The following is a 14245-nucleotide window of genomic DNA, read 5'->3' as shown; positions in this document are numbered from 1 at the left end:
TCACCCCACAGTCAGCTCTCCCTGTTATACGAGGCTCCTTCAACAAGTTCCCAGAATGGGAAATTAACCAATAAGTTGATTATGCTACCAAAAGTTTTGAGGTCCATGCACAGCTTTTGCATAATACACATTTTCCATGAACTTGTGGAAGACCTTGTATGTGAATATCCAAGGAGAACACTTCAATGGCCAATGCCTTTTATGAATTCTGTCATCACTGTCCTCTCAGAGATGCAACCTCTGCTCCTTGGAAGCCCTGGGGTGCTTCCCATCCCAGCAGAGGGGACTGAAATGTCCCCTGGGGAGGGTCGGAAAGGGACGTTGGGTGGGAAGTTCCATTCTGGGATTGCCTGAGAAGTTGAAGGCAGGAGGGGGAGAGAGGGCAGAAGGTGGAGGAAGAGGAGGCAGAGGAGAAAGAGAAGGCGGGGGAATCCGAGGGAGCCGATAGGACTCGTTTGCTTATGGGCAGGGAGTTAAGGGAGAAAAGGACCATGGATGGAGAAGAAAGGAAAGAGAAGGGAGGACAGAGTTGAGATGGACCTTGGGAGGCATTTCTGAAATGTTACTGAGGTCCCACAAAGCACAGCCTTCCTGGGAATGTGGTGAGCTTCCCTCCCCTGGAGCGTTCCAGCAGGGCCCTGCAGGAGCGTGTTGAGCAGGGACTCCCAGCAAGTGCAGGGTCTGGGCTTGGCTTCCCGGAGACGGCACCTCATCCACTTCCCACACAGTCACACGGCAGGTGCTCCATGGGCCCTCCCCTGCCAGCCTGACTCCCGCCTGCTTCGTCTCTCCCAGGTTCAGTGCCAGATTTTGCTTTGACTCCTTTTGCTCCTGTACTGCATCCTCTTAAGACAATAGCAGAAGTAGCATGACCCATCTCTCCACTTTCCATCTGTCCTGTGTCCTGTGTCCTGTGTCTCCCCTCCATCAGATTCAGCCCAGTCCTGGGGTCGCCCAAGCAAACTGCAAATCCCACCACACCCTTCAGTGCCCCACTACCACTCTCCATTTCTGATCCTCACACACCACACTCAAGTGGTTCCATTAAGTCATTTAATCATCAAATGGAAATGGCCCTGCCCACATCAGGGAGTCCACTGTCTCTTCTGCCCATGACACAGCTCATGGAAGCAGGAAAAGGCACCTGCGTGCAGGGCAGCCAATCCATCGCCAGAAAGGGGTCAAGGAAGTGACCATGGCAAGAGCGATTTGCCCAGCAGAGATGAAGGGGGCCGCTGAAATCCCCCAGACTCCAGCAGCGAGTTCACACTTATCGAATCCTCTGTGTGTTTCACTTCCAAACTTCACTTACAGTTGGGTGAGGACCATGTGGCTGCTTCTGCTGAATGCACAGTAAAGATAAGAGTCCAGAAAGTCACGGAGCTGGGGCCTCCTTTGTCCCTATATCTTCTCTTGCCACAGGGAACTCTGAAGTCACATATTCTGGGTGACACTTTGTGTAACTATGCAAAGATGAGACAGTTCCAGGGCTAATCTGTTATCACAGCAGAGCCAACCCCATCCCAAGTGATGCACGCTCTCTAGGATGTGAGCTGGAGACACACGAGGAGCCTCGGACACAAACGGCTTTCATGTTCATGTCAGATCTCTACAGAAGGGACCAGGAAGCTTTTGTTACTGAAAGAAATATGAGACAATTCAGTTATAGGACTGGGCTTGATTTGGAACAGCTTTACATTGTCAAAACGCATTCCAACCTCCATGAGGCCTGATTATCTTGAGGGTTTTTTCCACTGTATGAAACTGGTTGTGTGCAGTCCTGGTTCTCTAAGAAGCTTGGATCTAATTCTAGAACCTTCTTTATTATCATCTATATTCTCACAATCAGCTTATTACTTGAGGTCATCTGGATGGATGCCTCCATTCTCTGCAACCCAAAAAGGCTGCCAGTGTACCAGGCTCTTCATGATCTGGCCCCTGTCCACTTTTCCAATCCTGCTTCCCTTACACTTCCCACTCCAGCACTGAATACCAACCAACCTTATTTCCCAAACTCCCTACCCTGCTCGTGCCTCCAGGATCTCCTCTTCTTGTGTCAGCTGGAAATGCTCTTCTCACTGCCTCCTGCATTGACCAAAAGTCTGCTAATCCTTCAAAACTCAGCTCAAAGTCACTCCTTTCATGAAGCTGTCACAGTTTGAATTAATCACTTTATTTTCTTCACTTCCATAGAACACAAGCTCCAAGAAGTTCTTTTGACCCATAAGATGGAGAATAACAATAATTTTTACTCTACAAGCTGGCTACCATGGACCACCATGTCCACATGCCCACCATGTCCACATGTGGACACAACCACCATGTCCACATGCCCATCATGTCCACGTGTCCACCATGTCCACATGTGGACAAGACCACCATGCCCACAAGTCCACCGTGTCCACATGTGGACATGACCACCATGCCCACAACTCCACCATGTCCACATGTGGACACAACCACCATGTCCACGTGTCCACCATGTCTACATGTGGACACAAACACATCCCTACATGTCTACCACGTCCACATGTGGACACAACTACCATGTCCACAAATCCACTATGTCCATAAGTCTGTCATGCCCTCATGTGGACATGACCACCATGTCCACATGTCCACCATGCCCACATGCCCACCATGTCCACATGTCCACCATGTCCACGTGTCCACCATGCCCACAAGTCCACTGTGTCCACATGTGGACACGACCACCATGCCAACAAGTCCACTGTGTCCACATGTGGACACGACCACCATGCCCACAAGTCCACCATGTCCACAGACTTACACTTGCCTTTCACTGGTTATGCCCAATGGGCACCTCTTCAAGGAAGTCTGGGAAAGAGCTTTGAGACTGTCACTTTCTAGAATAGAGAAGCACAACTTACAATGTGTGCTGAGTGAGCCAAGACATGGGATCTGCCAAAAGGAAGCTCTCAGAAAGAAGCAAAAGCAGAAACAAATGGGCAGCTGGAGCAGTCAGTGCCAGCCATTTTCGGACCTCAAGTCACGACCTTACTTTCCCAGAGTCTGGTTTTCCAACATGGGCAGCACCAACCCCTTGGCTGGAGGAGTACAGGCACCTTGGCTGGCAAACCTCCCATCGTGGCATGCAGTGGGGAAGGGCAGACCCCAAGAAGGTAATGAAGAAGATGCACAGGTGAAAGATAACAGAGTCCTTACACCTCCCTCACGAGGCTGAAGCTCCTCAGAGACAGAATTCTTGACTTCTTCCTCTACAAATCTGCCGCCGTCCCGGCAAAATGGCACACTCAACACATCAGCTGCGACTTGAAGGACTGCATTCTTCAGTCAGCAAGCTGAGGCTGTTCTCTTCCCCCTGTACTGTGTTGTTGCATTGTTTTCATTCTCACAGCGGCCGGAGTCTTGAAGACAGACACACCAGGGTTGGAATTCCAGCTGGACTTCATCCTCTCTGTGTGGCTTTGATTGATATATTTTATTTCTCAATGCCTCGATTTTCCTATCATGCAAAATAGGAAGAAATAAGCCGATCTCATGAATTAACAAGTAAAAAGGAATATATTTAACATGAAAGAAAGAATTAGATGATAATGAATGCAAAGCTCTTATCAATATTGTGCCTCGCACAGAAATGACATTCCATCATCATGTCTACTAATATCTTTATGAGGGAATTTTGAGCAATAAAAGCACACACCTCTTTGCATCCAATTCCCCAACCATTCCTCTCTGGATTCCTACAGATGGCAGGTTTGATATTTGAGCAGAGAGCAAAGTTCTAATCTTTCTAGTTCATCCTAAAAATAGTTAGTTCTTCTCTTCATTCTGTCAGCTCAGCAAGTCCCATCTAGGGAACTGGGAGATTGTGAAAGGCCATCTTTCTAAACAGGGGTCAAATGTTCTTTACCCGAGAGGAACTCGCAGAGGATGCACATGAAGATAAAGGGTTGATCCAGTGGCGAGGAGGGCTTCCCACCAAGGCCGGGGCTGCTATCTTCAGCCTCCCTGGGATGTTGTTTCATAGCAAGAAGGCATGTTTTGCTCATGTTTATCCACTCAATCATTCAAGTCATCTGAAAGGCATTTACTGCAAGCTACCAGCTCAGAAATCGTAAGTGCGGAAGATGAAGAAATAATTGAGCGTGTCTACCCTTAGAGGTCTGATGGCCAAGCTGTTTGACGAAATCCCCGAACATTCCAGAGCGGTGGTAGTCATCAGAAAAGTAATAATAATAACAACGAGCGTCGCTGAGCATGTCAGTTGTTATCCTTGGTTCCCAAACTTTACATACATCACTCACTCTTAATCCTTACCTTAACATAGCAAGATAAACACTTACCCATATTCTGTTGATAATAAAAACGAGGTTTCTAGTGTTAAATCACTTAGCTGATCCCTAGAGAAACTCTGCTAGATTTCCATCATTGCCAGATGTTAAGGGACCACAGGACCTGTGGCACCCATTGTCATAGAATAGCAAAATAACCGAGATCTAGTGTCCCTTTGCCTCTTGTAACAAGCTAGTAGTACCCTCTTAGTGTTCCTAAGCCTTCTCCTGGCTGACGCAGTTCCCTCTCCCAGAAAGTATTTTCCATTAACTTCTCTGTATCACTCAGTATCGCCCTACCCATCTTTCCAAGTCCAATTCAATTGCCCCTTCTATCAAGAAAGTCCTCCAGAATGCCAAGCTTGCCACATGGCTATGGTCACTCAGCTTTGTCCATCTTTGTTGATCCTTAAGCTCTGCCGGAAGTTCTGATCTGCTGCCTATTTGGCTTAATCATCTCTACTCAACTGAGTTCTCTTCCAGTGCCGACACCATGCTTCAGTCATCTCTGTATCTCCAGGGCCTGGGAATGAATGAATAAATCCACACCAGCTTGTATAGATTAAGAAGATTAGTAAACCCACAGAGCCAGACTCACAGCGAATCCATAGTATGTGCTTGGTACTCAGAACTGAACATGGAAATTAACCAAATGAGAAAAACCTTGCATGCCAAAGTGAACGCTGTTTGTGGTTGCTGTGAACAGGAAAAGCCAGCCAGCAAGTTAAACACCCAAGACTTTCATATTCAACAAGACTGCCTTGCACCCCAACCTCTCAAGTAAGCTAGTGGGCTCCCCAAGTGCAATTCAGAGCACAGCAAAAGCAGAAGTCATACCATTTTGTGCAACCTTTGGGGAAAACCAACAGCTTCTATCCCTGGCTTCCGCACCCTCTTCCGTCCTTCTCTCCTTATCCAACATTTTCTTCCCATCCAATAAAGAAATTTCAAATGTGCCTCTTTTTAAAAGTTTATGATATATAGAAATTAGATTTACCAAAATTATTCATCAGTTAGGAACAGTGATTTGGCTTTATTAGAAATCCTCTATGTTAGAAAAGATGATTTAAAGGGGAAATTAGTGCATTAGAAGTTCCGAGAAACTCAGTATACAGCCTTGATTTCCTGTCAACAAGCCCAGTGCACAGCAAGGTCAGCCAAATCTCTGGTCAGGTGATGGTGGGATATTTGAAGGAAAACTGGAATGGGGAGGGAAGGCTAGAGAGAATCTGGAGCTAGGATTCTTCCACATCACCTCCAAAGCCTTCCCAGCTGGAATGATCCTGGGGCTGATTTTCACAAAGTATGTTCTTTGAAACAGTCCACCAAAAGTAAAGAGTATCCATGGTCAAATGAGTTTAACAAGTGTGTCTGGCGTCTAACTCTCGAAAGTCTTAACAACCACTTGGTTTTTAAAGAATCTGTACATAGAGTAACTTGTTTCAATTCATATTCCTCTACTTTTATAAACATTTGACCACGGAGCACGTTTAGTACCAAGCTCCTAGAAACATTCCACAGTACTTCCCGGAGCAGGCTACCTTGAGACAGGCAGTCAAGGGAAGTCAGTGCCTGTGGGCAGACGTCCTGCGTTTAAATCCCAGCAAAGTCTCACAGTCTCTGTGTGACAGGAGCACATTATTCTCGCCAATGCCTAGGGCTTCCATGTCCTCATCTGCAAAAGGCGGCTGAGAAGAGGACCTGCCTCATCACATATGGACAGCACAAGGGTTGGAAGTGTCAACACCCTTGAAGTCTTTGGAATGGACACGATGTGCAGCAAGTGTTCACTAAATCTCAACAGTGATTATAATCAATTAGAAGGTAGGACTCACAAATCATCCAAGAACATGAAGACTTGAGTATTAAGTTCTCAAAACGTTCTTCCAACTCAGCCCTCAATTTCCAGAAAACATCCAAGTGTAACTTGGATGATAGTAAGAAACAGAGTTCAAGCCAAGAGGAGATGGATGCAAAGTAGACATGACCAGCCCTTGGTGGTGATGCGTGATAACTCCCCAACAATGGAGGAAACAAAATGGAAATAACCCAAGGCTCTCTGTTATTAGCACAGCCTACAGAGGACAGCTGCTGGGGGTGAAGCCCAGCCAGGCCACACGCCACAGTCATGCTGAGTGACTCAAGGCTGGAAACCTAACTTCTCTGTGCCTGCAAATAATGAATGAGTGACTGTGAGAGCAGAGCCTGGCATTTAGCAAGTAAAGGGTAGCCCTTACTGTTCGGAAGTGGTGACATCCGTCCTTCAGCTTATTGTTTTGTGGGTTCTCCCTGCCTTGGAATCACGCAGGCCTGCAGACCCTCGGAGCTACAGGGTACCTGAGAGGCTGCCCAGAGCAGCATCTGTATTTTGCTGACAAGGGGGAGAACGTCACTTCCCTCAGGTCCTGGGGCAAGCGAGCGCTGATGGGAAGAACCACCTTCTCTCAGCGCTTACCTTCCCCCAACTGAGTGAGCTCTAGGGGAGGAACAGATCTGGAAGAGACAACACAATGGCAGGAAACAGCCCAGCGAGGGTCCAGAGTCAGGGTTTCCTGACTGCAAACCCCTGCTCCAGTAGACCACACCTTGACCTCAAGTCTATTTAATGTCCCCCACCCCCGCCACCTGCGTGGGACGTAACCCAGATACTTGGATTTGAGACAGACCTAATGTCTTACAAGTCACAAAATCATTCTCCCAAGATGTCCCTCCAACTGCTATCTCCAGGCCCCTCTGTGGAGCCTTCCACGACCGGCCTAGTCCACTGTGTCTTGCACACCTCCAAGCCTTGCCGTCTTCACACCAGTGGGCACCTGTCGGTTGCAGCCTGAGTTCAAAGAGAATGTCCCAGCAGCTCCTTGTCAAACTCCAGTTTAGCTGATAGTGCCCAGATATCTATTGTGTGCCAGCCTCCATGTCAGAAACTGATAATACCAGTCTCACATGATTCTTACAACCACCCAGAGAGGGAGAAAGAGGTTTGTGGCCCCCATTTTGCTCAGGGGTGAACAGAGTCCCAAGGTCTGAAGTAAACGTATCAGTGTTTCTATTGTGGTCATAGAAATTTCCACACAGTCAGTAGCTCACACCAACTTAAAGTTGTAAGCTTGCTTTTGTAGATGAGAAATCCAACGTGTGTCTCACCAGGGCTAACTGCAAGGCATCAGCTGGGCTGTGCTCTCTTCGGGAAGCTCTAAGATATCATCTGCTTCCTTGTATTCTACAGACCCCAGGGGCCATCTGCATTCACTGGCTCCTCCTCCTCCACCTGCAGAGGCAGCAATGGCCAGGTGAGACGCTGCCATGTTGCAACATCTCTGGTCCTCCTTTCATAGCATCCCTCCCTCCGACCATGGCCAGGAAAGGGTCTCTGCTTTTAGGGACCCATGTGATGAGATCGGGCCCATCAGGACAAGCTCCTGTCAAGTTTGCTTATCTTAATCAAACCCATAAAATCCTTTTTGCCACATGAGTTAAGATACACACAGGTTTCAGGGATTCAGGTGTGAGCATCTCTACAGGGCCTCTTCCTGCCAACTACCTCTGCCTAGGACCACATCGCCAGGAAGCCCAGGAACCCCAGGTTCCTCCCAGACTGATCTGATTCCAATCATTCTTTCCCTGCCCTGTTGTTTCTTTTTTAAGATTGATTGATTGATTGATTGATTGACTTGAAAGGTAGAGTTATAGAGAGAGCAGGAGAGAGAGAGAGAAAGAGATCTGCCATTGCATGGTTCACTCCCCAAATGGCCACAACAGCCAATGCTGGGCCAGCCTAAAGCCAAGAGCCCAGAACTCCATCCAGGTTCTCCACTTGGGTGGAAGGACCCAGGTACTTGAGCTATCTTATGCTACTTTACCAGGCACATTAGGAGGGAGCCAGATTGGAAGTGGAGTAGTCAGACTCAACCAGGAGACAGCCCAACCCACTTCACCTGGCAATAGCAGCCCCTCCCTGCCCTAGTCTACTCCCCCAAATCAGCACTATACATCTAATTAACTAGTGAATTCATTAGTCCATGCATGAATGTTCTGACTAAGCTGGGCACGCAGTAGAATAACAGAACACGTTCATGGAAAGAGCACAGGATTAAAGTCATCAGGTCCAAGATTCAAGCCTTTGTTTTGCCCCTCACTAGAGATATGACCTTGGACAAACAATCTGACCTCTCTATGCCTCCATTTCCCCACCCACAACACACAGAATAATGTTAACCAGGTAAGGGTATGGTGGGATTATTGTACATATAAAATGCTTGGCAAAGTGTCTGACTCCCCAGGAAACATGGAGTAAATGAGAGCCATTGTTGTAGAATTTACTCAATCCCATTATGCCATGTGAGGAATGGGGCACAGTAAGGTGGACTTGCCCCTCCTGCTGGGTGAGAATTATGGCAGAGCCAATGAGAAAGAATTATGAACCTGTAGTGGTTAAAGGAGTGGGCCTTGGATTTCCCTCCACCAAAAACTGGAGCCTGGAATCTCACTGGGCCAGGAGGAAAAGGATCTTGGGGTTACATTAGCGAGAAGAAAACACAAATGCACCTCTGTGTTGCGTCCTGGATTCGAGGTCCTTTCTGATAGGACTGAATACTTAGAAGCAGTTGAGCAAGTTACAACCTCAGTTAAGGAACTGTGCCTCAATTTCCTCATCCTTGAAATGAGAGCGACACCCATGTCCTCCCTTCCTGTAAGAGTTTTACACCTTATGCATGTAAGTGCTCCCAGCCTCCATCTCCATTTCCTGGAAAAGAATGTGAATCCTAAACCGAAAACATAAGGTCCAACAGTCGCACTGCTGACAGGGTGGTGATGTCAATTCCAAGAACAACAGCAGCCAGTACCTGGCATGTCAGGTGTGCTAGTGGTGATCTCCTGGTCACTAAGTGGTCCCATTCTGGCTGCCTCTTCCTGCCCTTACCTCTCCTTCTCTCCACAATGGCCAGAGGGGTCCTTAAATCTTGATCACTTCTCTGCTCCTTCAAAGACACCTGCTTCATGGAGAATAGATTCAAAAGCCACCCACACAGCCTTCAAGGTCTCAGCAGGTTTGTTCTGTTGCCTCCCTCACCTCAGAGCCCATCACTGTCCTCCTTGTCCACAAGGAGAGAGAGATGCAAACGTCTCTCCTCTGCTCTCCGGTCTCCCGACGAAACTCTGTAAGGGGCAAACTCTGGCCACTCTTCCTGGGATGCAGCCATAGCTCCCACCTCAAGGCTCTGCCCTTGCATGCCCTGCTGGGTGCACCGTCCTCTGTCAGGCCCTCTCCCGGTCTCGGCTCACAGGCCACCTTCTCCATACGTCCTGCATGAGCACCCTCCAGAAACTGCTCACACGCCTCACCCACCGCATTCCTGCAAGCATGCACCACTAACCGACCAATCAGAACGGTGCGTCTCCTTGCTCGTTGCGCATGGCTTCCCCTGTACTCCAAGCTCCAAAGGGCGAGAATACGGCCTGCCTTGCTCACTGCCAGCTCTTCCTTGCTTGGAGCAGGAGCTGGCGCATCACAAGTGCTCTGTGCCTATTTGCTGCATAGCAGAAGGAACTATTAGACACCTTGGGGCATCCTGGCAGAAAGCTGCAAACTGAGTAAAGTGGGAAGGGGAGAGGCGGGGTAGGCAGAACAGTCCTGAAGGAGGAACTGCTGGAGCTGCAGTCAGCTGCCCACAAGGCCGGGCACAGCTGCTCGGGGGTACTGATCTTCCCCCTTCTCCTCCCCAAGGCGGGGAGTGCCCAGAGCCACCCTGAGCCGAGCCCCCAACCCCTGAGCTGGCACGAGAACAGAAAGCCCAATCTAGGATCTTCAGGCCTGCAGGGAACCTGAGAGAGTCTGCTGGCCGCTGATTGGCCGCTTTCTGACCAAAGACAACAGAAGAGGAGAGTGCTGAGGACACACCCCAAGCTGAGCAAGCTCGGGCCTGGCAGGAAGCTTGACTGCCATGCAATCCTAGGTACAGCCCAGAAGACCCCAGCTGAAAATGGGGGTCACCCCAGATGTGCAAATGAAGGGACCACTCACGGAGGAGACTTGGATGTGGGGGCTCCCAGGCCTGCAACAATGGGGACCCTTCAGTCTCTCGGCTGAGGGAGCCAGGGGAGGGAGGGTGCTCCTGGAAGAGGGGCCACCTCTGGGGGTCACCAATGGGAAGGGCCCAGCTTCTGCCAGAGATGCGAACCTCTCCCATGGCCCTCTGTCTCCTCATGGGGGCCTCCAGGGACCAACCTGCACCAGAAGACGGGTGAGAAGGCACCTGCAGACATGGTGGACAAGGTCAGCCTCCAGTGCTCCAGGAAGGGCAGGCACCTGCTCCAGGTGGGCAGTGGAAACCAGCAACAAAGGCAGGTGCTTGGTAGCCATGCAGGGCTGCCCGGCTACTCATGCAGACTCTCGATGCATCTCTACTTTTTTAACAATTTGTTTATATACTTGAAAGAGTCTCAGAGAGACTGGGGGCAGGGTGAGGGGAGAGGAGAGAGATCTTCCATTGGCTAGCTCATTCCCCCAAATGGCTACATCAACCAGGGCTGGGCCAGGCCAAAGCCAGGAGCCAGGAGCTCCATCCGAGCCTCCCACATAGGTACAGCCACCTGGGACATACTCCACTGCCTCCCCAGGCACATTAGCAGGGAGTTGGATCAGGACTGAAGCAGCCGGGACTTGAACCACTTCCCACATGGAACACCGCACCGCAGACGGGCCCAACCCATTATGCCACCCCATATGCATATTTATTGAATGAGCGAATGAACAAATCCTCTCTGGGGTCTTCCACCAGTCCCTGCACTCAGTGCTCCACACACACTGCTTGGTCCCCGGTACTCAGCACAAGCACAAAGATGCTAAAAATCCTTCATGCATGCACACACACAATTCTCTCACACATTCTCACCTCTCACAGACACACAACACTCAACTGTGCACACACACACACAGCTCTCCCACACAGGCCACACATACTCAACTCTCTCACACATATACACACTCATATAGACAAAGCACATACACATCCTTACACACACGCCCACATGCAGAAACTATCATCCACACACATATTCACCGACTCATGCATAAACCACAAATCTACTCTGCTCACACACCTTCACAATCACACACTCCCACATGGAGCTGCACACTCACACACACACTCAGCTCTCACACGTTTACCCATCTGTGCTCATCACAGTCACACAAATGTATCCACACTTTCCTGCTCTCAGACACGCAGCACATACACACCCTCACAAGCAGAAAGACACGTACACACTTCCAAAAATGAGTTGGGAGCTGCTTCCTCCTGTTCCTAAACACCCCTGGTCCTATCTACCTCCCCAGAGGCTGAGTGAAACCTGAGGACAGGGGTTGGGTCACCTGACTACTAGGACATGTTGATGCAGCCTTCATACATGCTGGGGTAGCGTGGATGCAGCATAAGGGTGTCTCTATGGAGCTTTGAAGCATGCCTGCAGAATTTTACCTTTACGATGTCACTCCCCTACTTCTCAGATATGGAAACTGATGCTTTCTCAAGGTATTATAATGGGTGAAGGGAGAGCCAGGGCTCCCCTCCTCAAGGCGTGCTTAATGCCACCATTGTGTTGCTCATCCCCCAGCCCAGCACATAGCCTTCCAGGCAGTGGGAGGTCAAGATTATTGGCCAAAGCCAACTCTTCCTTCAGTCTCTAGGTGAGAAGGAGATTATGAACCCAGAGCTTCAGCTATCTCTAAAATTACAACGAGGAAGATGGAATCGCTCTTGGCTGATATAAATGGTCCTCACATGTCTACACGGAGGCAGAGGAATGGAGCTCATGACTTCTTACGTCCTGGGTCACTCTGCCTCTGGGATGACCAGAGAACCTCAGCTCGCTCCCCATTCCCTAGAGATCCATCACTAAGAACCTCTTCCCTAACAGCTCAAGCCCTGCACAAGCTGAGCTGCTCCTGTGGCTGGAGTTTGGGGGTCAGTGCTAGGCAAACACAATGCTGGATTTGCAGACACCAACGTATTCAAAAAATGAACCCAGAAAGAACACAGCATTGATGGTGCAACTCTTGTTTGCCTACCATTTGACTTCTAGCAGGAAGTATTTTTGAAGGGTATTTTTCCCCCTTGCTGGCCAGTTCCTCATTGAGAAATTCTTCTTTGTGACACTTGGACATCTCAGCTCCCAAAGTGATGATGGGACTTTTTTCAAATATCCACTTCCAGGTTTGGATTCACTTCTTCATTCATCTGGAATAACAGGAAGGATTTCCAAAAAGCCTACAAAATATCCACTCTGTCCCTGACCACTGGCCTTGCCCCCAGACCCTGCCCATCACCACTTGGAGCCAGGGAGCACTGATGGGAAATATCCTCCACCTACTCCTTTGCTCACAGACTCAGTGCAATTTATCAGCTCCCTCCACGTCCCACCACATGATAAAATCTCCTGTTCGGTTCGCTAAGCAATAGAAGGGAACTCAATGGTGAAACTCTAGTGGGCTCTAAAACCGAATGGATCCATGGTGGTGCTAGAAACTTCCATACACCCTGCCCTTCCTGGGAGCCAAGAAAGCAGAAACCATCATTTGAATGGTTTCTTACAGCCTACAACCCCCCTGTCACCTGCCTGCCAGATTGCATTTGATTCTGGGCTTGTGACAATGGGATGGCCTAAGCTCCGCTCACTCTGCTGACTTCACCTTTCTCTAGATTCCCTGCTCAGCCACCCCAAGCTCCCATCATGCCTTGCACAGGCTGAGCTGTTTCATCACCCTCCCTCTGCCCAGGCTGTTTGCTCTGCCTTTCCCACTCAGTCTTTATGTGGCCGGCTCCTCCCCAGGCTAGAAGACTCAGCTCACATACCTGAGCAGCATTTCCTGAGCCCCGGGCTACACCGTGCTCTCTCTGCTTCTAGGCTCACTGCCTTGGGCCAAAAACATCTGTTTGATGTTTCTGATGGTCCACCTCCTACAGTGAACTCTGAATTCTGGAACAAAAGAGGAACTCAAGGCTGGCTCATTCCCAATTCCCAGAGCAGAGCCCAGCACAACAATTCCAGTTCACCCCCCTTCACACGTCCTCATCATCTAAAGGGGTTGTGGATGGACTCCATCCTGAGTTCAAGATCTTAGAGACAAGAGCAAGGTGACCAAATCCCCAGGCCCATACACTCTCCCACCACTTGGGGAGGGTTGGGACATAGAGAGCAGTCCAGAGTAGGGGTTCCAAGAAGCTATTGTGGTGGGGGTCTCCAGGGTGAGATAATCCCAGGAGGGAAGCAGGTGGTCTCCAAGCGACAAAGGGTTCACAGGTGCACATTTGTGATGTTCAAAGTCATCCATCCCATTCAAAATTCCAGCAGTGGAGCACATTTCTTTGGTCCACAATCTCCCGTGCTGGGTAAAAAAAAAAAAAAAAAAAAAAAAAGAAAAGAAAAAAGAAAAAACCCAGAAAGCCCCGTGGTGCCTATGTCTGAGCTGTGCTTAATATCTCTGCAGCCTGCTGTGTCACTACAAAGCAAGGTGCCCATCATCTCAATTTCCTGGCAACGCTATGAGATGGGTATTACTTCCCCACACTATGGATGAAGAAACTAAGGTATAGAGAAACGAAATACGTTGCCCTAATCCACACATCTCACAAAGGGCAGAGCTGGAGGGCCAAACCAGCTCTGTCTGCCCCATGGCCCTCTCTCTGACTCAAAAGGTTAAATTGTCTCTCCAAGGGAGCAAGGGAAAAGGCATCTCTGAACAGGAACTGGGAGACCTGCCACATGACCTTGGGCTGATCACAATCATTCTGACCCTTGATTTCCTCATCGTTTCCCTCTGGGCCAATTCCACACAGGCTCAAGACATAGCTAGCATCACTTCCTCTCCCGAGCACTCCCTGTCACCATAGAGAAGAGCTAACCCATCCTTCTTTGTGTCTTCACTGGCC

General features: G+C 49.3%; 1 long non-coding RNA gene across 3 annotated transcripts; it reads right to left on the bottom strand.

The window, feature by feature from the left end:
* Positions 1-1039: 1039 nt before the first annotated feature.
* Positions 1040-12375, bottom strand: LOC127490617 (uncharacterized). 3 transcript variants are annotated; one of them, XR_011389335.1, is made up of 3 exons: positions 3686-12375; positions 1719-3487; positions 1040-1638 (listed from the first exon to the last, which is right to left on the bottom strand). It is a non-coding gene; the product is annotated as an uncharacterized lncRNA (long non-coding RNA). The 3 variants fall into 3 exon arrangements; XR_011389333.1 differs by having other exon boundaries at positions 1040-3487; XR_011389334.1 differs by having other exon boundaries at positions 1040-3487; positions 3896-12375.
* Between the last annotated feature and the right edge of the window lie 1870 nt (positions 12376-14245).

The sequence above is a fragment of the Oryctolagus cuniculus genome, chromosome 6, assembly GCF_964237555.1.
Source record: "Oryctolagus cuniculus chromosome 6, mOryCun1.1, whole genome shotgun sequence".
Taxonomy (NCBI): domain Eukaryota; kingdom Metazoa; phylum Chordata; class Mammalia; order Lagomorpha; family Leporidae; genus Oryctolagus; species Oryctolagus cuniculus.
This window is presented reverse-complemented; position numbering and strand designations above follow the sequence as displayed.